Source organism: Hemicordylus capensis, chromosome 5 (genome assembly GCF_027244095.1).
Source record: "Hemicordylus capensis ecotype Gifberg chromosome 5, rHemCap1.1.pri, whole genome shotgun sequence".
NCBI lineage: Eukaryota > Metazoa > Chordata > Lepidosauria > Squamata > Cordylidae > Hemicordylus > Hemicordylus capensis.
The window spans coordinates 212675207-212701403 of NC_069661.1; the positions used below are offsets into that span (position 1 = coordinate 212675207).

The window sequence follows — 26197 nt, forward strand, 5'->3', positions numbered from 1 at the left end:
TCTGTACACAGGTCCAAACTAAATATGTGTACAGTGACTTATATTAAATTAATTTTTTTTTACCTATAGTCCCTTTGGGAGGCTTCCTAAAGGTTGTGTGGGGGGGGGGTTCTGCAAAGGTTCCCCCTCCCCCCACCAGCCTCTTAATTCACCACCGCATCCCATCCCAGGCTGATTTTCGGGCCAGTTTGGGCCTGCAAAGATCAGCATAGTGGCTATTTTGGAAGCTGCCACGTATGCTCAAATGGGCTCTGAAAGGCCTTGCAAGGCCTAGGGCCTCACAGGGACCATTTGAGCATGTGCAGTGGCCATTTTTAATTTTTTAAAAAATGGCTGCCAAAAACAAAATGGCCACCACATATGCTCAGATGGCCTCTGCGAGGCCTGGCATGGCCTAGGGCCTCATAGAGGCCATTTAAGCGGTGGTGGTCATTTTTGAGTGGTGGTCATTTTGTTTCCGGTGGCCATTTTTAAAAATTTTTTTCATTTCAAAAAATGGTGTCCCCTTCAAGTGGTGCCCGGGGCACGTGCCCTGCCTGCCCTACCCTAGATACGCCCCTGGGAGGGTCAGGGGCTGGGATGTGTCATCTCGTCCCCCGCAAATACAATGATGCACCGTGCGAGTGTGCAGTTCATCATGGAGATCCCTCCTCCTTTCCCTTCCCTTGGCTCCCCACAGTGTGGCAGCTGCAGATGCTGCCACATAATCAAGAAAATGGCGTTAAGGGAGCACTTGCTTAGGTGGGTTTGCTGCTGTGTTGCTTCCAGGATTGGGCCCTATTCCAGCAGTTCACACGAGTGTGCAAAATTGGGCTGGGCTCCCTCAGCCCAGTTTTGCACATGCATGTGAATAGCCTCATTGTTTAGTGTACCCCTTGCCACTGCCACACGTTTCTCACCAAGCTGATCCAGGTGGCAAACTGCTTATATGTGCTATGGCCATAGCACGGAATCCACAATAAACAGAAGTATTACTTAGCAATTTCCACAAATTGCTGTAATGTATGAAGTAGTGCTGAGACTTGGGAGGAGGGTCTTCGGCCATTATGAGGCAACCATTGAGGACACCTCTGAGTGTGCCCTTTCTGTTTTAATTAGGATTGCCAGGTCCAGATGATGAAAAAAGCCAATATCCATCACCAAAAAAGTGGAAATAGAAGATGCTTTGCAACAAAAAAATGTCTCCACTTTGCATAAAAACTGCATATGTTTATTGGTTATTATATATGCATATTTTGATTAAAAATTGGATAACTTGAGACTAATTACATCTCACCACTGTGAAGCTGATGACCAGGTGAGCTGTATGTCTGCTCAGTTTGCTGGCTAGGTGCAGAGTCCTCAAGGCCCCAGCTTCTTAACCATAAATTCATCTCCTGGTTAGGTTTAGCACACACACAGTCCTCTATCCTCCTCTTCCACGGGTCACCCAACCTGCTCTCCTCAGCCAGGCCAGCAACTTCACCTCTCGGCTTGAGGCAGGGCAGCCAGCCAGCTATTAAGCCAATCTCTTTGCATGCTGGCATAGTGGTGTGTGCATGGTCTCCCACTCGCTTGCTGTTCTCTACAAATATATATATATATATATATATATATATATATATATATATATATAAAAAGTTTTTATGGAAAACTAAATAATAAGATACTCCCTGTCCCCAAAGCTCTCACAGTCTAAAATGAAACTCAAGTAACACTGAAGGAATGCTGTGTACTAGGGTTGGATAGGGCCAGTTGCTCTCCCCATGATAAATGTAAGAGATTCACCACTTTGAAAGGTGCCTTTTTACTCAGTTAACCGGGGTAACTGCTGAGCAAGCTTGGACTGGGTGACTGGGCAGCGGCGCACATTCCCAGTGGGCCAGGGCGCCTGTCGCTGGAGTGTGAGCACCCCTCCCTCCTCCGTGGTCGCAGGCACCTGCCGTAACACTCTGATGGCGACAGGGCGCAGAGGCAATGGGGTGCACTGGGAATTCGCGCCGCTGCCCGGTAACCCAGTCCGAGCCTGCTGCTGAGTAAAGTTAATTAGTTAACTACTAAATTCTCACTGCCACCACCGCCGCCACCACACGAAGGAAGCAAGCTGCACCTGCTGGGCCCACCTATCTGTGCTTCTGCATCACATGGCTCTGCAACCTGTCCGCTGAAGCAGAATCTCTTCTCTGGCTTCTCCATTGGATGGATGGTCAGAAGGATGCTGTCAAGGGAAGGACAAAGGAAGAGAAGCTGTTCATGAGAGCAAAGTGTTCTGAGTGAACAAAATGTCCCAGCTGCTCCCCAGAACTTCAGACACCACAACGAATGCCAGAGTTGTTCAGTCCCCAAAATAATCTTTTTTCCTTCTAATGCAAACAAGTCATTTGGTAATTGGTTCCCCAAATAGTTGCATGCCCTCTATGAAAGTCCCCAGTTGGCAACCCTAGTTTTAATGCGATACCTAGATGGTATAATAGAAGAAATGTTTTTGCTTGTGCTGAGCAATGGGACATAGAGAATAAAGTAGTCTCAGTCCTTAGATATGCAAGGACAACAGTTGCTTCAAATATTACATGTTTCCTGCATGGAAAATATTTTGTATCGCAGGTGAAAATTGAAAACTGGTTGTAGATCATTGCATGTGACAATCGCTCATGTCTGTTTTGCTGTATGAAGTAGCCATAGCAATTTAGGGGTTTATAGACTAACAGAATAGCTATTAATGTTGGTAGATACATTTTCCAGACAGTTCTGAGGACAAACCAGCTTAGCTGATTCACTTCACCCTTATGCACAGGAGCTTAGGCATCTATGCTCTCAGAAGCTTTCATTGCCTAACTATGACAAGGATGCCATTTTGTCACTTCTTGCCTGCCCAGCATTTGTTATCTCCGTTATCACTGTTGTTGTAATGGAGGTCACAGTCTGGCCTCTGACTCATTGTCTCTTGCCTCAGAATACTTACTGGGCAAGCTCAGTCACTGGTGTCTCAGTGTGGTAACAGTTGAGCCAATAGAATCCCAGACTTCTAACACATTCTGTGCAAGTGTGCATAGTACAACTGGTTTTACTATGCATGGTAAAAGTGGGATGGATTTTGCACACACAAAGACGACCTGGAGAGCTCCCAGAAAGTAGAAATCCAAATCTGCTTCAGGAATGTTAGGGAAATATATTGAATAAACAGATGTCCAGGCTGGATATGGAAAACTTGGATTTGTCCCTCCCATTCCCTGCAACACTTTGGGCCAGGGATTTACTGTCAGGCAAGATTGTGTTCAGAAATTATTTGCAGGTGTTGATCTTTTGCACTTTTCAGAGGAAACTTTTATGGAAATGGCCCCTGCCTACACCTGGAGCTTTAGCACTTTTAACATTTAGCATCATTCTGGCAAGGTCAAGTGACATCTGACAAGTCTAGTTTAGAGTGCAGTATAAGAAATGCTCTTGTCTGGATTGATTTTGATGTATTAGATAGAAGGGACATGTGGGAGTCAGTTGATGTGTCAAAAGTCACTTTTTATTCTATAACTTTTAAAATGAACGCAACTATGTCCCAGATGTGCATTTCCTTCTCCTTAATTCATCCTTTCATCTTTTCCTTGTCCTGTCTTTTACTAGTGACCCTATTTCATATTCTTAGGACTGCAGCATACAGTACAAATTCCTGTTTTTGACTCCATGTGTTACCATGATTTCACAGGATCTCCTAATATGCCAGCTCTATGCAACAGGAATGCACTGCTATATTGGCAATCTGAAAAGGATAATTTCCCATCTGTCCTGTGGACTATTGGTTAAATTAGCAATTTGTACTCTTTCCTTTTAGCATTTTCAGCCCCTGTTTAACTGTGGCTTTTACTCTGGTTTTAAAATGCCAGGGGTGCTGTTATTAGACTAATAAAAGCATACATGAAAGCTACCATAGCGAAATGGTTAAGATTCTGAGCCATGAATTAGAGAGTCCTCACTCAGTTCAGTATTTCAGGCAAGGTTTTAATTATCTTGCAGGCTTGTTGTAGGATTTTGTGACATTTATATTCTGCTGTTCCACCATGGAACCCAGAGCAGGGTACATGATTATATTAATCCTCAACAACCCTGTGAGGTAGGTTAGACTGAGTGGTAAGTGGCTAACCGTGTCACCCAATGAGTTTATGGCTGAACAGCGATTTGAACCCAGGTCAGCTTTTCATCCATCTTTGGTAAAATCCTGGGGAGAGAATCTGGGTCAGGCATGTGGGCCCTACCCAAATCCCACACACATTCATTTTCTCATCCTCAGGGACATAGCAAGGTTGGAGTGGGCCCAGAGACAAGATTTTAAAATGCCACCCCCTCACTGAAGCTCAGCTCATGAAGTAAAGAAATCTTAAATGAGGCTGAATAGTGGTAACAAAAAGCATAGTAAAAATTTATATATATAGTCAGTGTGGTGTAGTGGTTAGAGTGCTGGACTAGGACCGGGGAGACCCGAGTTCAAATCCCCATTCAGCCATGAAACTAGCTGGGTGACTCTGGGCCAGTCACTTCTCTCTCAGCCTAACCTACTTCACAGGGTTGCTGTGAAAGAGAAACTCAAGTATGTAGTACACCGCTCTGGGCTCCTTGGAGGAAGAGTGGGATATAAATGTAAAAAAATAAAATAATAATAATTACACACACACACACACACACACACACACACACACACACACACACACACACCTCCTATGTGCCACAATAGAACATCATCCTAAATTATTTTTTTAAAGGCTTTGTGGATAATGCAAGTCATTTAATGATACTAGAGAAAGATATGCTGTTCTGGTAGCTCCAGGTCTTAACACTCACATCAATTTTGGAGGATGAATACAACTGAAGGAAGCCTGGGCGGTTGCGTGGCTCGGGGAGTCAGTCATGTGACTTGCCTCTGGGAGCACCCCCAAGGCAGTGGGCCCCCAGACAACTGTCTCCCCTTGCCCTATTATAGTTATGCCCCTGCTCATCCTCTTACCTTGTGTTTGGAGTTCTCACAGCTGATGATGGGGAGCATGCCCAGCTCTCCTACACTGACTGGGCACTTCTCCTACCATGATGAGGACTGTGTGAAGGAGCCTAATACATGTGAGGTGCTTATTTCTGGGAGAATGTTGGAAGAATTAAGTCATATAGATATGACGAGAGATAGACACGCAGCAGTTCTGAAAGTCCAAGGGTGAAGTAGCTGATCTTCTAACAAAAACTTGTGACTAAAATCTTCAGTACTGGGGATTTGGTAGGTAGCCAATTTAACACCTGAATTTAAAAAGGGATCTGGGAGGTGGAATCTGGGAAATTACAGGCAAGTTAGCCTAACAGCATGGTTAGCGTGCCAGCCTAGGACTTGAGAGACCCAGCTTCAAATCCCTAGTCAGCCAAGACTGGGCAACCTTGAGCCAGTCATTCTGTCTCTCAGCTAATTTACAAGTTTAGTAGATTAGGATGTCAGTTGTTTTGAGGATAAAATGGGGGGTTTGCTGTCCTGAGTTACTTTGGTGGGGTGAAAATGAAAGAAACACCTGTCCCAGATAAATTGGTAGAAAGCATTACAAACTACAGAACCATTAAAAATATAGAAGAAAAAGCCTTGCTGAATGAGAATCGGCATGGGTTCTGCAAAGAGAAATTTTGCCATGAACCTTTTAGAATTCTTTAAGGATGTTTAAAAAACATATCCTGGTAGATATTATATACTTGTTCTTCCAAAATGTTTTATTATGATTTATTAAAACATTTATACCTCACCATTCTGTAGGAAAATGTTCAAGGCACCTTACAAAGACACAGGTATGTACAGGTGAAACTCGGAAAATTAGAATATTGTGCAAAAGTCCATTAATATCAGTAATGCAAATTAAAAGGTGAAACTGATATATGAGACAGACGCATTACATGCAAAGCGAGATAAGTCAAGCCTTAATTTGTTATAATTGTGATGATCATGGCGTACAGCTCATGAAAACCCCAAATCTACAATCTCAGAAAATTAGAATATTACATGGAACCAAGAAGACAAGGATTGAAGAATAGAACAATATCGGACCTCTGAAAAGTATAAGCATGCATATGTATTCAGTACTTGGTTTGGGCCCCTCTTGCAGCAATTACTGCTTCAATGCGGCGTGGCATGGATGCTATCAGCCTGTGGCACTGATGAGGTATTATGGAAGACCAGGATGCTTCATTAGCGGCCTTCAGCAATTCTGCATTGTTTGGTCTCATGTCTCTCATCCTTCTCTTGGCAATGCCCCATAGATTCTCTATGGGGTCAGGTCAGGCGAGTTTGCTGGCCAATCAAGCACAGTACACTGTATACTTTTCAGAGGTCCAATATTGTTCTATTCTTCAATCCTTGTCTTCTTGGTTCCATTTAATATTCTAATTTTCTGAGATTGTGGATTTGGGGTTTTCATGAGCTGTACGCCATGATCATCACAATTATAACAAATTAAGGCTTGACTTATCTCGCTTTGCATGTAATGCGTCTGTCTCATATATCAGTTTCACCTTTTAATTTGCATTACTGAAATTAATGGACTTTTGCACAATATTCTAATTTTCCGAGTTTCACCTGTAGCAGGGAGTGGGCTCATGTTGGCGGCTCTCCCCAGTGACCCCTCATGCACACCAGCCATGCTCCGTGCATGTGACGTTACACACAGGGGTGTGGCCAGCATCCGGAAGGGCCAGCACAGCCCTCTCAAATTCATTTCCCAGCCAACAATGAAGCAGGCTGGGTGTATTCTTCGTTCTCTTCTTTGCTCCAAGTGAGGGAAAGAGCAAAGAAAGCACCCAGCCACTTCGTTGTCAGCTGGGAAATGAACTTGGGAGGACTGCACTCTCCTACATGTGACGTTACATGCAGGGGGCATGTCCAGCACCAAGAAGAGCCAGTGTGGCCCTCTGGAGCTCATTTCCCAGCCAGCTTTGTTGTCAGTTGGGTATTTTCTTTGTTCCAGGAGAGAACAAAGAAAATACCCAGCTCACAACAAAGCTAGCTGGGAAAGATGCCAGGTCTTAAGCATGTGGGCTGGTTGAAGGGCAGAAAGTGTCCTCTGAACTGGCCCAGTGAGGCAGACAAATGGAGCTCTTTGACAAGGGCATTCCACAACTTACTCGCTGCCCTCCAAAACATTTCCTGGTGGTTAGCCACTGCCACTTTTCCTGCCTTCTTTCTCAAAATGCTGTTGCTGCTCTCCCTGGCTGCAGAAGGGAGCACAAGGAGGTATACTGAAGCCTGTAGAGTGCTAGCCTAGAGTGTTTCCTCCTGGCATCCGTTCACTTCCTTCTGCTCCTTTACAAAGTCAAGGTGTCAAGAAGAGGATGAGGAGGGAAAGATGCCAGGCTGGAACCCAGGCGAGGGGTGAGCCAGGAAGCTCTCGGGAGCTGGGTGGCTCAGGTTCTTTGAACTTGTCTGCCCAATTATAGCTTCACCCCTGCAATGACAGTATTTAAAACACCAATCAATAGATAATAAAAACCAAAAGCATTCAGGGCAGCAGAAAACAACTTCTCAGTTCACATTAAATGGGCGCAAAGGTTTCTTAAGCATGCAGGCTGGTTGAAGGGCAGAAAGTGTCCTCTGAACTGGCCCAGTGAGTCAAGGTCATCAAGGACACCTACAAAGTCAAGGTGTCAAGAAGAGGATGAAGAGGAAGAGGATGAGGAGAGTGGTGGTGGTGGCTGTTTGCACTGCTGCTGGGAAAATGAGTTAGGGCTCCTAACTCATGGTGTAGGGAGGTGGAAATCTGGGCTGGTGGAAGCAGCTTTCCAGCACCTTCCACATGCCTTGCACTTAGGAAACGTGGCTGTGGCAGTGAAATCTCGGGGTGAGATGGCAGCCAACTCAGGCGCTGGTGAGACATGGGCCACCACAATGCTGCAGTCATCTTTTGTTCTTGCCCACTGTACTTCAGGCAGCAGGCATCAATAGGGTAGTTGGAACAACTTAGAGCAAAATATGATTAGGAATGGATGGAGAAGATGGATGGAGAGAACTCCTTCCCCCTCTCTCATAATCCTAGGACTCGAGGTCATCTAATGAAATTGATTGGCAATAGTCTTGGAGTAGACATACATCTTCACACAATGTATAATGTAATATCTGAAAGCTAGTGCCACAAGATGTAGTGATGGCCTCAGGCTTAGATGGCTTTAAAATGCAATTAGACAAATTTATGGCGGATGGGACTATCAATGACTATTATCCATGATAGCTAAATGGAACCTCCAGGTTAAGAGACAGCATTCCTCTGAATATCTGTTGCTGGGCTGGGAACGGAAGTAGCAGTCCGAGAACATGGTGCACTTGAAGGAAGGCACCAAATGCTGCTTCCCCCACCAACCTCAGCCGACGTGCCCCCCATTTTTTGTTTGTAGTGGCTTTAACAGCTACAGCTTTGCTAGGCACACACACAAACATGAACGCCCACACCATGCTGTTGCCATCACTGCCTGCCTTGGTGTGCATCCTCCTACCTCCTTCATGTGCTGCTGGTATAATCCAAAGGAGGAGGTGGAAGAGGAAATAACGAACGGGCAATAGAGTACAGGAGGAGGAGGAGCTCTATAGAGTGCCTCCTGTACTCTATTGCTAGCCTTGTGGGGAATGAAGGAGGGTGTATGCTGGGTGAGAAGGAGGCAGCAGCAAGAGGATCCTTTCAGGGTGGTTATTTGCCCTGAGTGGCAAAGGGCCACTCCTGTGCTGGGCAGAAAAGGGAGACAGAGGACAGTGGGGGCATCTTGCTGCCCCTGTGGTGCCCCATAAATTCAGTGCTTAAACAGACTGTATCAGTTCACCTCATGGAGGAGCTGCCTCTGGAGAACAGGGCAGATAGACAGGGCACAACTGCTGTGTGTTTCCCAAAAGCATTCAACTGACCCCTGCGGGAAATAGGATGCTGAACTAGATATACCAGGGCTGGATCCCCCATGCTTTAAGTGGCAGATTGGGGGCATTTGGGGGGGGGCGGTGGCAGATTGTGCCCATGTCTCCTCCACTGCAGCAGACTTTGCCTCAGCATAGTTGCAACCAAAACTCTGAGCACTGCCAATGTTGCTGCCCTTAGGGTGTGCACCATTGTGTGTGCACCAATTTGGCGTCCACCCTCCACTCCATGGCGGGGGGTGGTGGACTTGCCTCTTGTCCTCAATCCCAGCAATACTCCCTGTTACATGGGGTGGGGGTGGGGGGGACTCCTTGCCCTGCTTGCTCCACTTCCTCCTACTTGTGCCTGTCCATTGCCTGCCTGAACCAAGCAGATGCAAGCAGGAGGAGCAAGTAAGGCAATAGGCCATTCCTCCCTCCTCCCTCCTCCTCCTCCTCCTCCTCCTGCTCCTCCTCCTCGCATCTGTCCATTACCTGGCTGAGACAGACAGTTGATGGACACAAGCATCCTGGGAGAGGGATGCAAAGGGAAAGAGGAGAGGTGCTGTCAGTGGGCTCTCACTCAGGGGCCAGGCTGGGAAGGAGAGGGTCGGCATTGTGCATGCTTCACCTCAGATGTCTGTTTACACTGAGTTGGCTTTGAGATGGACTCTTGGTCTGATCCAGTCGGGCTCTACATAACGATGAGATGGCTTGAAGGTATTGCTTTGCTGCACTGTTTCAGTGTGAGATGGAGCAGGACTTCTAGTGGCCACTGCAAGCAGCCATAGCTTCATATAGGCAAGCAGAATCCTTGTACCTCCTCCTGGTTGCCAGAGGGAAGCGGGGTTGTAGCAACGGACTGCTTGAGGGAGTGAGAGGAAAGCCTGATGAATCTGCAGAACTATTGTTTGCTCAAATAACCCCAGTGGAAGAAATCTGTGAATGAATTTCTGGGTGCATATAGATGCAAGGGGTGGTTATGGAGATACAGGGACCCCAGAAAGCTTGATTGTAAAGCTCAAATACTTGCTCTCTGAAAAGCTTTTGGAGTTAATTGGGGTGGGTGTGTAGAAATAAAAGCTAAACCTAATAGGTAGCTCTGCTAGATTGTCACTTTTGTGCCAATGTACTGGTGGCGTGTTAGTCATGCATCAATTTTTATTTCCGAACGTGCTTTATGTTGCTTGAAAGACATTAAACAGAGAGGCAGAATAAATTTGAATTAGTGAAGCTTTTCATGCATTAAGCTAAATGAGAGAGACTGAAAAGTGATTTCAAGATAAAAGAGACATGTTGCTGACGAACCATGGTTGAAGGCTGATACATTCTGTCTATCACAAGTACCTGGGTTGGTGTACCCAGTTCACTGCGTAATTTCTTGTTACAGAAAGTTTCTGCTTTTGACACTGTAGTTTCATTAACATTCTTTTTCTTTTCTTGTCAGCCATTTTGAATCTATGAAACATGGCTTTATCAGTAATGGAAGAGTCTTAACTGTTTAGGCACTACTTTGCTGACTGAAAATGATCACACACTCAGCCAGAAAAACTTGAGAAACAAGATGTGATTTTTTTCAAATAATAAATGGCTGCAAGTCTGCCTATCTAACCAAGTATTCAGATAAAAATAAGTCCTCCCCCACACCCCTCCATCTACACATATTTGAGATCCATGTGGTGTATGTGATCATTTTGTTTTCCATCTGGACTCCTTTAATTTCATCGGAAAATAGTGATTGTTGCCTTATTGTATAACTGCAGGCAGGTAGCATCCATGTTTCTAACTGTGTAGGATTTCAAAATACGAAGAGCAGGCTTCACATGAGAAGCAGAATTACAAAATTACAATGCTTGCTGAACGTGTTGTGGTATGAGGTTGTAAAGAAAGAGCATGTCCCTTGCATGTGTGTTGGCATAGATTTATATTATGTCCTGGGGTGATGTGACATACCAATCCTGTGGCCCATATTCACCCACAGGTGCAAGGTTAGGTCACCAGGAACATTTCCAGACAGCAGGCTTTACCGTGGGTTTACTGCAACTTCAAATCCGCCCCCCCCCCAAATGGCACAAAAAGTGGATTTGTTTACCCTGGACATAAATCTGGCTGCGCTCTAACATGAAATGAAAAACCCGAATTGTGTCTGGACTGAAGTGCTCCCTGATAGCTCGCAAGGACTTCAGGGTAAATTATTTATTTATTTATCTAGATTTATATGTCGCCCTACTCCCATAGGACTCAGGGTGGCTTACAAGCAATAACATACAAAGCAACATGGTTCTATAAAATACAACATACATAACATCATAACCACAACCCTATACAGTACTCATTACAAGACATAATAACCATGGATTACCAGATCACTCTACAAATCTGTCTGATATGTGAATGCACACCCTCCATTTAGGAGGAGAAGTGAGTTAAAAGCCCCATCTGGAAATGTTCCAGGTGGAGGTCAGGCTGCAGTGGCTGATTTATGTACGTATTTATTTAAAATATTTATATCCCACCCCTCCAGTACACTACTGTTCGGGGTAGCTCACAACATTAATAAAATAGATACAATGTAAAATAAAAAATTAATAAAGTTAAACAAATTAAAAGATCAGGCTAAAACCGCATTTAAAACTACCATTTTAAAGGAAGTTTCAAATTGGCAGAATGTATAAGTAAAGTCCACATAATCGTGACCTGGTGACTTGCCTTTCGAAATACCTTTTTCAAGTGGAAGTTTTTCCTGGTGAAATGATACTGGTTCACATACTTCAATGTCCAAAATTTTATCTTTTACAAACCCTTCTAGGATGTTCTCTCTCACAAGCAAATTCTCATCAGATACAAAGATTGTGGGTGTTGTATGCATTCTACCAATCTCCACATTATGGACTTGATTATTACTCCCATGGTGTACAGTTGTTTCAGTTGTTGGTTTTGCCTTATTATAGATTGCATATATTTCCCACAATAGATTTAATGGACCAAGTTGTGTTTGTTCTCCATTCAGTTTGGGAGGATTGTTTTGTGTTCAGCTGTAAGCCTTCTGGGGAGGCCATTATGGCTGAAAAGTAGTCTATAAATATAACTAGTGGACCCAGGCGCAGAGCATCTGAGCCTCTAGTTGGGCCCAGCCATCCCACCCATGCCGCTGCTGCCTCACCCCGGGGGGCCAGGGCCAGGCCGTCCCACCGCCGCCTCCCACCGCCCATCGTCCTCTTGCCCTCCTCCTCAGGACACTGCCACCTCCCTCCTCCTCGCCGTCCTCCTCTTTGGGGCAGCGGGGTTTTTCCCACCCCCTGTCCTCCTGCCTCCCGTTTTCCTCTCGCCCACCGCCCCAACTGCCTTCTGGTGTGTGCCACCCCAACTGCCTCCTGGTGTGTGCCCCTCTCTCCCACCCTTGCATATGTCACCCCCTCTGGGCCCGCCACTGGTCGCGGCTGAAGCGGGGGCGGAGCTTGCCACATCCCCACGCATCTCTTCTACAGGAATTAATTATATAGATAGATCCCCTCTACAGGAATTAATTATATAGATTAATGATATTGTCCTAGGAGTACCTTCAGTTTGATGGTTGGAAGTGCCTTAAACATATCTGTGATTTATTTATGGTTTTTGTGTGGATTTTTTGCAAAATGTAGTTGCTGGTGAGACTTTCTAGGAAGGCTGGAAGGTGAGCGGAATAGAAACCTGAATGAGAAACTGGATTCTGCTCTTGTTGGTGTATTCTAGTCTCTCCTCCTCTCCTGACTTCCTCCCAGGCAGTGCTCAATTTAAAGGTTCAGGGCCAAACTCACCTAGTAACACTTCCTCCAACGAACCACTATTGGTTATAATTATTAGGTGTGAGAGAAAAGCACTCTGTATTAGTCACACAGTAGGTTTCCTTACTATGATTACAACATGTCTTCCAGAGCTGAGCCCTACAGTCAAAGAGGTTTTGACGATTCTGGAACTGTGTATTACATTAAATCTTTCATGATGGTTCTTAACTCACCAGTTCCCTCAGATATTGCCCTTGCCCAGCTTTCTCAGCTGTGACTTACTGATGGAATTTTCCTCAGCTAAGAGAGACTGAAAGAAAAAGGTGATGACTGGAGTTCTGGGTGTGGGATGTGTCCCCATCCAGGCCTCGAAGCAGCCAGGCTCAGGTAACATACTCCCTGTGCTCTGTGTTTATTCTGCCACATCCTGGCAGACTGAGCTCTGCTCAACCTAGGCTGCTGTGCCTGCTCTGTCACCTGACCGAGGACTTTAACAGCTGACTCCAATGGTCAGCCCCTGTCCACCAGCCCCTGTCACTCTGTTATCTATTTCTGAAAGAGCTAGAAATGTTATGATCTGTATGGGTGCATAACTGGAGCACCTGTGTGCAAGAAGGAGGTAGCAGCAGACTGGCCCAGAGTCACCCAGCAAGTATCATGGCTGAATGGGGTTTTGAACTCGGGTCTCCCCAGTTCTAGTCCAGTACTCTAACCACTATGCCACACTGGCTACATTCTACAGTATATGTACAATGTACACACATGCAGATTGGTATGCACTTACTGTTCACACGTTATGTCCAGTGCATATACAGTAGTATCCTTCCTATATGTTGGCAGAGTGAAGACTAGATTCATTTCCTTTCTCAGCAATGAAGCTCCCAGGTTGACCCATCTCACAGGGGTGCAGTGTGTGTGTGTGGGGGGGGGATGATGATAAAATGGCTCCTTTGAAGAAGAGTAAGATAAAGGTAAACCTGATTTCTGTTCTGTTCAGTAACTGGTTGCTAGACTCAATTTTTAAAGCACCACTGGCTATTGAATGTCTGGATCCAACCCGCCCCTAGAAAATAAGTTGAGCACAAATTTGTGTTCTGGTGCAGTGCTTACCAACTATTAGTGGCTCTGTGATGGGTGGATGAATCCCCCCACCCTTTTAAACTATTTTGTACTATTAAGGTTGTCCTATGTCTGTGGGTTCCATCAGTCAGTAGTGTAGCATGTGACTGAGGCTGTAATCCTATAAACACACTAGGGAGTAAACCACAGTGGCACTTAGTTCTGAGTAAACATGTACAAGATTACGCTGTAAGGCTGCTATGTCTGTTTACTTGGGGATAAACCCCACTGAATTATAGATACAACAATTTTTGAATAAGCATGGAAAGAACTGGGCTGTAGGTATATAATTCTTGCTGGTTCAGTCCAGTGCCCTAAAAAGGAAAGTAACCATTTCCTAGCCATTTTCTTCACATACTCTGTAATATATAATTTCTAAAACATTATAGCTGGAAATTTCTAAAAAGGTTTCCTCCTTCTCTGTACTTTTTCTAGTACTAGAGTATTTAATTTGACCTGGGATGATTGGAAAAGGACAGAGTCCTCAAGATACTGGCAGACATACATTGATTTATATAGGTACACTAGCTATTTTCTATCCTTTTGTAACAGTTCTTAACATTCATTGCCTTTTAGTGGTGGCTGTTGTGTGCTGAGCCAGTCTTTTCAATGGGATACATACAATGGCTTTGACATCCTTTCCCTGAATTTCAAGAGTTTATTCAAAATCTAGCTGCAGAGTCCAGATTATTTCCCCCCCCAACACACACTATTTCTCACTTATCAACATTTAAATTTCATGTGCTCATTGTGTTGTTCGGTAATCCAATTATACAAGATCTTTCTGAAACTCTTTCACAGACTGCTTTGTACTCTACTGTAATGAACAGCCTTGTATTATCAGCATATTTTGAACTTCATTGTTCACCCTTTACTTTAGATTGTTAATTAAGATGTATACCAGAACAGGTCTCAGAAGCGGAATTTCTAAACACTTTTGCTAAAGGCAGTGAGGAAAGACAGCCGGGTGGGACTGTCACCTGGCTGGTTTTATTTAGTTATTTCTATTCCACCCTATCCATCAGGTTCAAGGGGTTATAATAATCATTTTACAAATAGAAATGCATGTGTGTTGAATGTTTAATATCTGAGCCACAAAAAGCCTGTTCAATCTTACCTTGCTTCTAGATGAAGATCACTGTAAGTATACACTTGCTTTATACAGAATTGGACCATTTAGCCCATTACTGTCTCTCCTTTGACTGGCAGTGGTGGCCAGAACCTAAGGGGTATACTCGTGAGTCAAATGGACTGTAACCCAACATTTGGCTTAAAAAAAGCCAAATCTGGCAACAGAGGACAGAGGTCTTTTCCAGCCTTTAACTAGAAATACCCAAGATGGAACATGAGACCTTTTTGCAAAGGATGTGCTGGGCTCTGGCCTGAAGAGTAATGCTTTAATTACCACCTGCCTAATATTTCTGCTGATTTCTAGAAACAGAGGTATGGTCTTGTCCACCTGAATTTAGATTTAAGTTGCATCACCCAAAGGTCATAGCAGATAATGCCACCTGGGAAACTTCCATTCTGATTTGGAAGCCCTGTATTTTTTTTAATCTGCGTGGGTGTGTTGTTACTCAACACTCACCTACATGCTGCTGCTATCGCTCACAAATGATGCTTGAAAAGGCCTCTACCTGAGCCCTATTCATATGTTCAATGTATACAATCTGGGTACAGTATACACACATACAGATCTATATGTGCAGTTACTGCCCTCTTATGTTCAACACATGTACAGTAGCACATTTCCTATCTGTGTTTTGAGATGTAGCTTTTGAGGCAGCCAGTGTAGGAACATAGGAAGCTGCCTTATACCATGTCAGACCATTGGTTCATCTAGCTCAGTATTGTCTACACAGACTGGCAGTGGCTTCTCCAAAGTTGTAGGCAGGAGTCTCTCTGTGTGCATATGCCCAACATGTTTGAATAGGGCTCTAGTATCTTCCATACACCATCACTGTAATGTGTAAGCCCTGCTACACCACATGATACTGAGTTTTACACTTGGGTTATAGAGCTTCATTATTATTATTATTATTATTATTATTATTATTATTATTATTATTTATTCGATTTCTATACTGCCCTTCCAAAAATGGTTTACAAAGAGAAATAATAAATAAGATGGATCGCTGACCCCAAAGGGCTCACAATCTAAAAAGAAACACAAGACAGACACCAGCAACAGTCACTGGAGGTACTGTGCTGGGGATGGAGAAGGCCAGTTACTCTCCCCCTGCTAAATAAAGAGAATCACCATGTTCAAAGGTGCCTCTTTGTTAAGTTAGCACGGGTTAACTGAAGTTCTTCAGTTGGCCAGCCCACTCATCCACTGAAGCTGGGTACCACCGCAGCCTGCCTCTTTACTGAATGGAGGAACTGTAAATGGTTCTGAAATACTGAAGGTTAATTATTATGGGTTGATGACTTGTCCAGTTGGGACTGTATATTGGATACACCCTACAAATAAAAACATTATTGCTTTGCAGAAGAAAGTGAAGGAACATAATCTAGGTAGGACTACTCTGTGCTATTCCTCACGGAACCACTGTGGACACCATTGAGCCGAGATTGCTCCCTCTGGGTGAACCAGTGACCACTTAACTATGCAGAGGTGCCCCACACCACATTTGTGAAACTAGGTGAAATTTAAATAAGGGCCAAGGTCAGGCTAATTTTATCTTTCTAACTATCTATATTAGATTTGTATCCCACCCCCTTTCTCCAAGTTGCTCAGCCCTCACCCTCATTTTACCCTCTCAACAATGCTGTGAGATAGGTTAGACTGAGAGTGTGACTGGCTAACGCATCCTGGTGCTTGATTGCCAGAAATAATGTAGGGCAGGAGAGTGACCATCTCCTTCTGGCGCAGTTCCCCCCAGTGCTTGGAGGAGAAGGGTGGGGGGACCTGAGATATTGGGCTTTGGTGGGGGATACCCTTAAATATAGGACATCTTGTCAAGGCAGGGAATTAAGATAATGTTGATGAAGTGTTGATTTTAAGAGTCAGAAGGGCAAAGCAACTTAAAACTGCAAAAAACAACAACATAATTTCATACGGTAACTGAAATTTGGATGGGAAGAATTACAGAAATGTTATTGCTAGGAGCGGGAGAGGGTACAAAATGAACGACATTGAAAATATTCCATACACCTTATGATGGTTAAGATGTAAGAAGTAGAACAAAGGAAATGAAAGAGTTTACATCCCAACTTAGATTATTTTATTCCTAATTAGATTAGCTGCTAGAAAGCAAAGTGGACGTAGAAGGACTTGTTCTGTGAATATACATTTTACCTGAAAGAGAGATGGTTTGGATGATACTTTTTCAGCTCATGCAGTGGAAAGAGGCATGCTGAAAGTATGACACCCTGACATCTTTTGTGGATGTCCTGATGTTCTCCCCATATGTTCCTTAATCATATGTGTGCAGGGACTGATTTGACAGAATCTCTGCTCTACTAAGTTTAAATGAATAAATATTAAAATTAAGTTTAAACTTAATAAATATTAGTTTAAACTAATAATATTCACTTAAACTAGCACGTGGGTTATGTGTAGAGCAGCGGTTTGAATGAACCCAACCCCCCATTGCAATAAGAGAACATTCCGGTAAGACGATGGGTGTGCTTTTGGTGCATCCCACTTCTTGTTGCATGGGCCAGAAAAGTATGATCTGAACAGGCCCGGAGAGTTTGTCTAAACTGGAATGCTTGCAGAAACATTTTTCATTTGCTTCTTGGTCCAACTGAAGACATTCCCCCACCCATTTTATACCTTGGATAACTTCAACATGGTGGAGTGGTAAAGACCTTGATCTAGGGTCTTGTTTTCCAACTCCAGTTGTCTGTAACATGAAATAGAGCAGAGATTCCCAACCTATGGTACTCCAGACGCTGCTGAACTACAACTCCCATCACCCCCAGCCACAATTTATTATGTCTGGTGATTGTGGGAGTTGTAGTTCAGCAACATCTAGTTCCCACTGGTTGGGAACTCCTGAAATAGATTCTGAAACCCCCCAAAATAGAAAAGCAAAAGAGCTACTTGATAATTGAGAAATACAATAAGGGTCAGATGTACTGAATTGAGACGTAACACGAAACTGGAGTTAATTGGGACAGAGGTTGGTACTCCAGTACATCCAAATTTGGGAAACTGCGGGTTGAATTGAAAGCAACCCTCAGTTTGCCTGGCCAAATTCCAATTTGAACCCTTGGTTTGCACAAAGGTTCGCCACCAAGACCTCCCGTTTGGGTGCCAAACCATTACATCCGATCCTGGATGCCACTGCCAATCCCAGACACGACCAATTTTCAAACTGCAATCCTAGATACAGTGGATATGACCCACCTGGAACTGTGGCCGCTCCATGGCGGTGGTGCTTCTCGCTGGGCTACTTCTCTAAGCACCAGTCCTGCCTTTCCTGTCACCTATCTAGCTATGGTGTTGCCTGGCAATAGGGATTCCGCCACGTCCCATCCCAAGCTTGTCAGTCTGTCACGTGGCATAGTCACACAGGAGCATCCCCTCCTCCCACTCTATACCTTGCTCCCCACACCTGGCAAGCAGGAGGGAAAGGGGATAAGATGACAGGACGGGCACTAAGTGCTTTGCTCCCCGAGAATGAAGCAGCAATGATGTATGTTCCCAAGCACAAACACTCCAGCTAGCAACACAAGCAGGGCACCCCATCCCAGTTCTGGGAGGGGAACAAATGGCTGTGGTGTGTGTACCTCAGGTCAGGTTTAAAAGGCAGCCTCCACCAGGGATTATTGAGCAGCCAAGTTCTATTTTTTTCACAGAAAGGTTGGAGAAGGGGGGGCAGCCCCTTCCCCTGTAGGGGTTTGTGGTCCCTATGCTTACTCATGAGCAGGGCCAGTCATCAGGGTCAGCATTGCTCCAGTCAAAGGAGTGATTCCTCATATGCGACGAGGATGGAAACTGTCCCGAGGCAGACTGCACTTGCTCAAGGAACTGCCAGGCCATGTGGACACCCCGTCACAACTCATGAGACTAAGAGAGAGGGGAGGGAAGATAATAGCTGAGCAAAATCACTAATAATGTGTGATGACAAAACAACTCTTTCTCCCACGGACCACTCTCTCATGAGAGTTTCTGGCCATTGAGGCTCTATATCGAGCCAGGTTGCTGTGTGGAGGAAAGCCACAGGGACAGGTACCCTGGTGACTGCTCTCCGTGTCTTGGCAACTGCCACCAAGTAGCTGCCAAAGTGTGCCCCCTGCCAGCCCGTCCACCCATGTGGGCATGTGGACCCTTACTTGTGCCCCAAAATGGCAACCCTGCTCTCCTGAGGCCACTGGAAACCGGGGCTCCCCTCTCCTACAATACCCTGACAATGTTCTCTCTAATTTTTGTCATCAGTGTGCGGAATGAGTTATGTTCTGGATGGCAATATCAAGGCAGTGTGCACGCACGTGTATTCAGAGTGGGACCTTCCTGATTCAACCTGTGCGGGATCTAAGATTAACTGAGTGGACATCAAAAAATGTGTGAGTGTGCGCACGTATGCATGCTTTAGAGGGAACACTGTTCCCTGCACTGGCAGATCTGCATATGGCACAACTCTAGACCAAACCCAGGAATTTTGAATAGGTTTAAAGATCTGTCCATGCACCCGGTGTTTCTCCCCCTCCCCCCAGTATGTGCATGTGGCCAGACTCTGACACATGGAGCATCAAAATCTCCTTTGGGTGTATGCAAGGCTTCACAGGGTCTATCTTTTACCATGGAGAATTGGGGGGTCCCACACAAGTGGGCCCCCTGTTGTTGGGTTAGCTCAACTTGTGAGCATGCAGTCTGCCAGGAGTCCTAGGGCTTACAGCCCCATGGTCCTCTCCAGGAGAGGGATAGCCCATTGGCAGCAAGCTGTCAGCAGAGCTTTGGTCTTCATGAACTGCTTTGACAGGATGATCCCTCGCAACAGATTAATTCGATACTCTTTAAATAATTTGATTATTTTTAATAGTTTTAATGTTTTAAGATTTAAATTGTTGTAATGTTTTAACTTTTTAATTTTATTTTTGTTTTGTTGTAAACCACCCAGAGACTTGTGTTTTGGGCAGTATACAAATATATTAAACAAACAAAGAAACAGTACCCTAGGTCATGGCAGGACAGACCCCCCACCCCCGGATCCTTTGCTCTCTCTCATATACGTATCCCCTTCTAGGAAGTCTTCATATGCCCTTTCCTGAGTATCAGGGAGATAGTATCCCCAATATCTCCCCCACCCACCCCGAAATCATGCTTGTGTGGGACTATTTAAGTGCAGGGCTCTTAGGAGGACAGTGGTGCCATCCATGCCTGAAGAAGCACTGGCATGGCATTGCATGGCATTTAGGGATTTCAATGCCCTTTCCATGCTGTGGGTGGGCAGCTCCAAAAATGCATGAGTGTGCTCAGCACTCCCCCTTCAAGACAGTTGCCAATCATAGCTGCTCCACTGACATGCTGATGCTTTGCCCACAGTCTGGCTGTAGAGCTTGCTGCGATTGGCCTCAATGGCCGAGCTACAGGGAGGGGCTCCTATCTCTCCTGAAACTGGAGGCTGGCAGACCATAGCTGGACAAATGTCTGCGGTGCGATTTACAGTTTAGAATGGAGCAGGTTTTTCAACCTCCAGTTTCATGTTACGTCAGAATTTGGCCTTATTCTTGACTTCTGTCCGGCTTCGTGGACAGTTTAAGCTGCATCTGTGTGGCCATGTAGCCCCATGTGCTTTCTGTGTTTGCTATCCTGTTGGCAGTTACCTCCATGATGATGGTGGGAAAAGGTTTGGCAGGAGGCTGGTTAGTGATGAAGATCAATATTTTGGAGGCCATGCCATGGGCAGTAGCATTGGCAGCTCTGTTACCCAATGTTTTCTGGAGACAGTATGTTTCTTCCCGTTGGCCTGGTTACATAGGGGCAGATGCCTGGTATGCTGTTGGTTGTTTCAGCAGCAAGATGATTGGAAAGAAGACAAGATAGGAAGCTGCCTTATACCGAGTTAGACCATTAGTCCATCTAGCTCAGTATTGTCTAGTCTACCCAGACTGCCATTGGCTTCTCCAAGGTTACAGGCAGGAGTCTCTCTCAGCCCTATTTTGGAGATGCCAGGGAGGGAACTTGGAACCTTCTGCTCTTCCCAGAGCAGCTCCATCCCCTGAGGGGAATATCTGACAGTGCTCACTCCTGTAGTCTCCCATTCAAATACAAACCAGGGCAGATGCTGCTTAGCAAAGAGGACAATTCATGCTTGGTACCACAAGACCAGCTGTATAAGTGTAGGATTTCCCCCTTCAAAGTCAGGATCCTACAAATATCATAAAAAGATATGAAGCGCACAGTATGTATATTCCACCTGGCTGCAACAGAGGGTGAAGTCAGAGAGCTGAGCCCGCTCCATCATCGGGTATGGTGGTGGTGATTAGTTGGCTAACAGAGGCCAGCGGTCATCTGGCTCCTTCCCTCTAAGAGCTGTGCCCATCTGCAGCTATTCTTTCTGCAACTAGCCAGGCCTTCTCTGTCAGAGATGCTGATGGTTATAGTACAATTTTTAAAGTGTATTCCTCTTGATCAGTATTATAACCTGTTTTGGAATCTCAGGTTACAAAGGTAACTTGGACTGAAAAGTGGGTTAAAAAACAAAATAAATCAATGCAGAATACATAAATTACAGAATAGTGCTTAATAACAGAGATTCTAACATTCTGCAAATATTGCCTCCATTCTGCCTTCTCCATTCTGCCAAAAAAGAGGGACAAAATTGTTTGCCTTGCTCTTTGATGACAAGGGAAGAAACAATTGCCCTTATCCAGCAAGGAGAGTGTGGCAATTACTTTCCAAGCATGCAGAACCCCATCCAGAGCCACCAATTGTTACATGTTGCCTGCCTGCAAATAGAGCTGGATTAGGGGTGTGTGTGTGTATATGTGTGTGTACACACACACACACACACACACACACACACACACACACCCACCAGGGAGAAGATCTGCCTTAAGCAATCAAAATAATTACGAAATAAAAACTGACTAACTAAATAAGCAATTGCCTAGGGGCACTGTGGAACTTAATTCCCTTATAGGAACTTTCAAATGGTTGGACATATATTTCCAAGCATCCTTTAGGTATAGACATTAGGGACAAGGGGGTAGTCGAGGTAATCCATAGGGTCATCTGTGATTTGCCCCTCATTCTAGTTGAAATTAACTTCATTCTCTGTAGAAATTGCAGCTTCCACTCTTTATTGCTATTGCTACAACCCTGAAACAATCTTGACATTGAGGTTTTCAAGATTCTTTATCAACATAAATTTAAATTATGTATACATGGATAAATGTAAATTTCCTGCTGACTTGACTTGTGAGTATTCCTCATTTTGTCCATATATTTTATATTATGCTTTTGCCTAATAGAGGGGTTTGGAGAAGGGATTGCATGGAGCATATAATTTCACTGCCTTGCATCTGTTCTTGAGAAGGCTTTGTCCTTCAGGAATTTCCAGTCTGGAAGCTTTCACCTTTGCTAAATTCACATAAATAATTTCACAGTTTCTCATTCATTTGAGTTGCTTTAGGGACTGAAGTGTGCACCTACTTAGGGATTCTGTTTTTGAAAGAACTGAGAAGGAGCTGGGTTCTTGTGAATTTCTTCCCAGTAGCAAGTATTTTAAATGTGTATAATTAGTTCAAAATGTCTCTGCGATACTGCAGCATTCTATATGCCACCTCCTCCAAAGCTGTGTTTTTATTTCTTTGTTACCTCCTCCTCCATTTCCCCCTCCAATTCCAGTGATAGTTTTGCTTTTTATATAGCATCCATATTTCCCTTTCCTTTCATCATTTGACAAAGCAACATAGATGGGTCCTTTTTTTGCTTCACATTAAGCAGACAAGGGTTCAATTGACTTGAATATGGCAGTGAACAAGCCAAATGAGCAAGCTGCTTCTGTAAAAATGGGAGGTGTGTGATCAACCAGCATGTGTAGTAAACAATGTTTTAACACATTCCTACAATGCGGAATTCATGTTTTGTTTTATATTTTTAATTTAAAATTGTAAAATGAATATCTCACTTTTTGCTCAACAACACACAAAGATTAACAAAACAATAAAAATAAACAAAACGTAAAATGGTAACAGCAGATACAAAATATTTAGAAAATATCACAACTAAAGCTAACAAATCCAGTTTCAGCATGAACAAAAACTACGCAATGGAAGAGCCAGGTCTTAGCTTGGCACTTGCAGAAATATAACATTGGAACCAGAGGGACTGCCCTAGGAAGGTAATTTCAGTCCTGTTGGGGCAGCCACTGAGAAGGACTTGCCCCTGTACGCACCTTTTTGTTATCTGCTTTTTAATTTGATCTTTTTTATTGCTAGGTTTTAAATTTTGTTTTGATGATTTCATTTCTTATTGTGCTTGGCTCTTATGTTTTGCAAACTGCCATGGGTGTTATTGTTATAATGGAAAGAAAAAAACCCAACATAATTGGTTTGTGGCTGTGCTATATGCTGGGGACACACCAGACTCCAACATAACCCAGCAACTGCAGCCTCTGGTAAAAGGCCTCCTCAACCCACCTGCCTATCTGTTGATCACTCATTCATGTTGAGGGGCCTGTTAGGACCCCCTTCTGTGTGGATCAGAGCCTTTCTGGGATGTGTCTTTGTCAGCAGTGGTGGTAGGCAACAGTTCACTATTGGTGCAACTTGCACCAAGTACTAGTGAATAAGAATTCACTCACTTTGTGCAACACCACAATATTTCATAGTAACTAGCTGAACTCGCACAGAGCATCTTTGCGGTAGTTTACTTACTTTTTGGAGTTTTGTTGAGGGGAGGGGAGGAGAGAGACTGGGGCAGAAGCTGGGGGGAGGGGGGAACCGCCACCCCAAAGATGCTCTGTGCGGGGTCAGCTAGTAGCTAGTTATTATTTATTTTTGTGGGGAGTATGGCTACTGTTGACCCTCTAATTTTTATTTTTATTTTTTGGGGGTGGGGGTGGTCAGACTGGCTACTGTTGACCCTCACAGTCCAGTGTTTTGGTTTCCATCCCCCTGCCCATCTCTTGCCCCAATGTCTCCACTTCCATCCCACTCTCCTGTTGCCCCATTGCCTTGCCTTGCCCCCTCCCTCTTGGCCCAGTGTCTCCCCTTCCATCCCACCCTCCTCTTGCCCCATTGTCTCGCCTTCCATCCCCCCCCACCTCTTGCCCCAGTGTTGTCCCTGAAAGCCACCCCCCCATTTTTAAAAAATTATGTCTTTTTTTTTTTAGGTAGGCAGGTCAGCTGCTGTAGAATCCCACAGTACTTTCTCCCCTCCCTCTTGCCCCATTGTCTCCCCTTCTATCCTCCCACCTCTTGCCCCATTGTTGTCCCTAAAAGCCCCCAGGATTTATTTTATTTTATTTGTGTTGGGCTGGTCAGCTGCTGTGGAATCACACAGTACGTCCTCCCACTCCCCATCTCTTGCCCCAATGTTGGTCCTAGTAGTCCCTAGTAGTCCCACCCTAGTAGTGGTGGTGTTGGAGTGTTGAGTGTGGCTACTGTTGGCCCTCTGTTTTTCCACTCAGTACTTGGTGGTGGGGGGGGAGGTAGGGGGGAATCTCGTGGTTGTTTCTCCTCACAGTCTGTCTCTCCATAGCTTTGTCCCCCGCAGCCCTTCAGTTTCCTCCCCCGCCTCTTATTCTGCCCTCTTTTATTTACTCTACCGTGGTCCTTTTTTCTTTGTCTATCTGTACATTCATCTCCTTGCATTTCATCGAGTGTCCCTCAGTCTCCACTATCTGTGGCAGATACAGTGAGTGGCCAACCACTGAGCAACTGCTTCGTTTAGGCTCACGCCTGTCAACCGTCTCCTGTGTCACGTGTCCCCTTATGGGCTCCCTCTCACGCCTATTCCATTAAGCATTTCTCCCCCCCCCTTGTTTATCCTTCCCCTTTGTGCTCTGCCTTTCCTTTCTTTTTCTGGTGCAGCCAGGTCCAGCAGCTCTGCCTCGCCCTGACCTGGGTCCAGCGCCTCTGGCCCCCTACCTGGCCTCGCTCTGGCCCAACCCGGCCTCTCCTCGCTGCTGCCAGGTCCTGTGGCTGTCCTGCCATGCCCGGCCTCTCCGCCTCCTCGCAGCTGCTAACCCCTATCATCAGCCAATCAGCTGGGGGCAGCCGGGTCCTGCGGCTCTCTCTTGCCCCCGCCCAAGTCCACCAGCTCTGGCTTACTGTGGGCCGGACCCGGCCTCTCCACCTTTTTGCTGCAGCCCGCCCTCTCCACCGCCTTGCTGCTGCCGGGTCCAGCCAGCGGTGCTCTGCCTTGCCACAGCCGGGCCTGCCATTTCGCGCAGTGCGGCCTCCCCGCCGCCGCCACTTACCTCCACGGCCGGGCCCACTGCCACTTCTGGCCTCCGCAGCCAGGCTTGCTGGTCTCCTGGGTGCGCCTCAGCCAATCAGGCTCCTCCACTTCCCAGCCAATCAGCTGGGCGCTGGGACTGGACACACATTCTAAGGCACACCCAGGAGAATTAATATAATAGATAAGATGCACTGGCATTTCCTCACTCAGGTGTATTGTTCACTTCCATTTCCCTTCCTCCTTATCTATCTTTATTCGCCTCACTGCTTATCGTGGCAACAGTTACATATAATGCATATTTGATCAAGTGGTGGGTAGTGCACTACCACCACTTTTACGTGTGTGTGGACAAAGCCATAAAATGCCTTGGTTGCCCTAGAAAATTCATCTGACTGTGTAGCCACAGCGCGGATGGCTTAGTGTGAATGGTTATGAGGGACTTCTTCTACATTCACATTAGCATTGTCTAACTTAAAAGTCCTTTTAGACTCTCTTTAGTGGCTTTCTGGGCACCTATCCCAGAGTTCCCTGCAGAGATTCCTAAAACAGCACGCTGTGGGTGGGACATTTCAAGCAGGCTGCATCTACATTAGGATTAAAGCAGCTGAAACAGAAGCAGTTCCGAGTTAAATAAGTGTTTGGCCCTGATGAAATGTGATTTACTCAGAACAGCATGATGCAAGTATGTAAATAATTTGGAACAGTCATATAGACAAATGGAATTACATTCCTAGGGAGAATAAGTGACATGTTGCATGGTAAGCTCTTGAGTAGGGCAACATGACTCAATGGAATCACTACGACTGCTTGGAATCAGAAAGGAAGAAGCAAAACTAAGTTCCTCTTGTTAGGCTCTGCTTTTATATATTCTGGGATTTGTTATAAAACATTTGCCTAAATTGTGTAATACTCATAGAACTTTTGTAAACTGAGTTCCACTTTATGTAAAGTTTTAATTTTTTGCACAGTGTATGGCTTTTTCTGGTGCTAAGATTGAGCTCATTACCACTTCTCAATCTCAGTCAGAATTTCTCAATCTGAGGCTCTCTACTGCTGTTGGACTACAATTCCCAGCATCTCCAGCCATGA

The 26197-nt window shown here is 45.1% G+C and overlaps 1 protein-coding gene and 1 long non-coding RNA gene across 2 annotated transcripts in view; one reads left to right on the forward strand and one right to left on the reverse strand.

Moving 5' to 3' along the window:
* Positions 1 to 26197, forward strand: part of TCF20 (transcription factor 20) — a 288990-nt gene that overhangs the window by 23723 nt on the left and 239070 nt on the right. The gene's annotated exons all lie outside the window — the stretch shown is intronic.
* On the reverse strand, positions 1263 to 25185 carry LOC128325855 (uncharacterized). Its single transcript, XR_008307685.1, has 3 exons — positions 25128 to 25185; positions 2103 to 2197; positions 1263 to 1564 (listed from the first exon to the last, which is right to left on the reverse strand). It is a non-coding gene; the product is annotated as an uncharacterized LOC128325855 (long non-coding RNA).